This window comes from Camarhynchus parvulus, chromosome 8, assembly GCF_901933205.1.
Source record: "Camarhynchus parvulus chromosome 8, STF_HiC, whole genome shotgun sequence".
In the NCBI taxonomy this organism is placed as follows: Eukaryota; Metazoa; Chordata; class Aves; order Passeriformes; family Thraupidae; genus Camarhynchus; species Camarhynchus parvulus.
Window position 1 is genome coordinate 11854109 of NC_044578.1, and position 3389 is coordinate 11857497.

The window sequence follows — 3389 nt, forward strand, 5'->3', positions numbered from 1 at the left end:
CTAAACCCATGACACTTTGAAGTACCGTTAGAGAACAGGTTCTTGTTCTCATTACTAGGCTCTTGAGGAAGGATTCTAAACTCCACTTCAACAAATTTCTGTAAAACTTGAAAATAAAATTGAAGAAACTCTAAGGAGATGGTAAAATTTTGTACATCCCATTGCTCATTTGGGCCCTCAAGGATGTATTACTTTGCAAAAGGAATTTGAGCATTTCTTCTTTTTCAATAATTGCAAGTCTGAGCCCACAATCTTCTGTTGCAGTTGAGCACACTCTGCCTTGCACAGGGTTACTTTAGCTGATTTACTCATGGTAATGAGGGGTTAAAGTGTTGTGGGCCATATAATTTGTTCTTTAAACTTCTAGGTGAAAAGCAAAAAGGAAATGCCAAGAATTCCTTGTTGGTTTCAAAACGAAAAACTCAAATGTCAGATTTTCTGGAAGTGGTTATGTACACTACTGTTAGTTACCAGCATGGCACTGGTTATAAAATGTATTAAAATGAAGAATTCCTTTTTAAAAAGAGAAAAAGTACTATGGATAATGCACAAAATGTTGCCTGTAGTAGATAACCCCTTGTGTTTTGGCCATTCATTTTATTTTGAGAAATTAATGTTGTTCAATCAATTTATACTCGGGGAATAATTTGTCTCATTACACTGATAAAATAGTAAGATAAATATAATCTCTGAAGCTCTCATTCTACTGAGAGCTGCCTCTTGTCACAGTGGCCTATTTTTGTGGAATTTATTTCAGGCCTAAGATTTAAATAGAGATTGCAATTTTACTAGCATTTACTGCAATAAAGCATGTCAATATATCTTCCTTTTTCAGTATTCTCAAAGCACTCACTATTTTAGCACATAAGACAGGTACCACTACCTAATTTGGTAGATTATTTACATTTTCCAGCCATACATGAATAAATTGTCAAATGATAATCACACTGCCTTATAAAGCATGATAAATACTTCTCTCTCTTTGTAGTGATTTGTGTAGCAAATTAATGTTTTTTTACTAATAAAATACAGCTTATAAAACCTAACCAATAATGACACTAATGCTTTGCACAGTGAAAATGTCATTAAATGTCACTACAAAAGTCTCCCAGGTTAGTTAGACAAACTAATTCTAATTCTATTTAAGTGCTGATCAGAGTGGGACTATAAACATCTTGTTAGTGTGTGCTGCACATGGAGGTAAATGCTGGTGAATAATCCACTCAAAATCTGAGGTGGAATGGCCCAGAACAGTAACTCAGCCCAAACTCAGCTGTTCTAAAAGTGACTGATTCCTTACTTTTATAATTTGGTGCAGAGCCAGCAGAGAGCTGGCAGACAGATGCAATTTGTGCCTTTGCTTCCAGACTTACTGTTATGTTCAAGACAATGGAATACACAGCTCTATTTTTTTCTATTTTTGCAGAGTCATTAGGTAGTCTTTAGATGCAACAAGGGGATTTAATGAAAGCTGGTGTTCATAAAGTTCTGAGCTCATAATTTAAAAAATATGATGAGCGATGAATATTTTACACTTTTAAAGGAACGAATTTTGCAAATTACAGATACATCTTTTGTGACACCTTTAATATGCCAAATTATGCTTCAGTTAAACCTGATTTTATGCAACCCTATTCATACAGCTATTATTCAAAGAGCTATTAATATAATCAGTCTATTTAGGAAAATCATGTCTGCTAGTCAGATTTGAATAATGCATATACTCTTATTTCTTTATATAATTTTCATCACAATTTGTCTAATTTCTCTTTTTTTTGAGATAAATGTAATATAAAGCTTTGAAAACCTTGGTTTTTGACAGTTTGAAAGTGCAATATTAATGTTAAATTTAAGCTAATTTGTAATATTTTTTTAGATTTTTTCTTCCTGCTTTTAAATGAGAACTTATCCTACTTTTCAAATTAAATATTGTTTTTGACAAAGAGTTCTGAGAATGTCTCTTCCAAAGTCTGAGTATTGTAGTAAGATGATATATTATGCTTTTATTTTTCCTATTTTTTTTTGCCAGAAGATATTTCAGAACAATTAGACATCAGAGCCTTGACTCTTTCCCCTTTTGAAAGAAAGGCATCTTTGCCATGAATTTCAGAACTCAACTCTAGCAATAAGAGCTTCATCTGAAATTTATATTCAGTATTGTTTTCCTGTCCAATTCTCTGACTCAATATGTTTGTAAGGCATTTTGCATTTAGATGTTGTTATGCATTAAAAGATCTCTGGTTTGGTTTATGAAAATATGAACAAATTTACAGACTTGGAAGTCAAAGAGAAAATCCTCAATGTTTCACGATGATACTTGTACATAGTAACCACTTTGAATGAAAAGTATGCAGCCTGCAGTACAGACTTTGTCCTCAGAAAAGGTGTGTTTAATGTGTGAGATTCAGGCACTGACAACTAAAATAGATTGAGAGTGCATAAATGCACAGAAAATATCTTTTTTCCACCTATTGCAACATGCATTGTCATTAAATAGAACACAATGTCTAAATACAACAACAGAGTTTCAGTAGATTGAACAGCAGCAATCTCCTGATATATTGATATTGTCTTTATCTCTCCTGCTGTTTGTAAACAGGAGGTTGGGAACAGCTTTTTCAGTTTTCTTTAATGGCACTCCTTACCTAAATCTCTATTGTGATATTTGGGCTCTTTCAGAGAAATGTAGCTGTTGGTTTTGTACCTGAATCATTATTTTGGGGGGTTCTCCCAGTCCCCTGAGAACTAATGCAGATTTTCAAGTTATTGTAAACTGATTTTACTAGAGTATTTGAAGGAGAGGCAAAATCAGGGAGAAATAAATGTCTACTTTTCTTTGAATGAAGTCTGCAGGTCAGACTAGAGGCAGTTCAATGTAAATCCCTGACAGGATCAGTGTGGAGGTTGGGTACATGGTCCCAGTGGTTCTGGTCAGCAGAACTGCTGCTATGGTTCTTGGCATGTTTGCCAAGGAGCTCTCTTGCCCTGCTAATGTTTGATAGGAATGTGGGCTCATGAATGTAGTATAGAAATTATTGCCTTCTTTTGGGATTAATAATAAAATATTTTATTGTAATTTTTTTTAGCATGAACTGCATTAATTAACTATAAGAAGGAAATAAGGTATTTGAATTTTAGATGAGTTCTAGCTGAAGAAACATTGCACCACAATATCTAATAATGCAAGTTTCTGCTTACGGAAATGATTGGGTTTTTAAGTTTTCCTAAATCTTTACTTTGTGCTTTTAACAAGGAAATAATGGTGAACAGTGAGGGAGGAGACCTCTTAGTTTAGTGGAAAAAGCTTTTAATGACAGACTTAGCGTTACAAGTTGTGCTTGTAACACAGCTGACCTGACAACGATTTGTGTAATCCTTTCACTTGACAG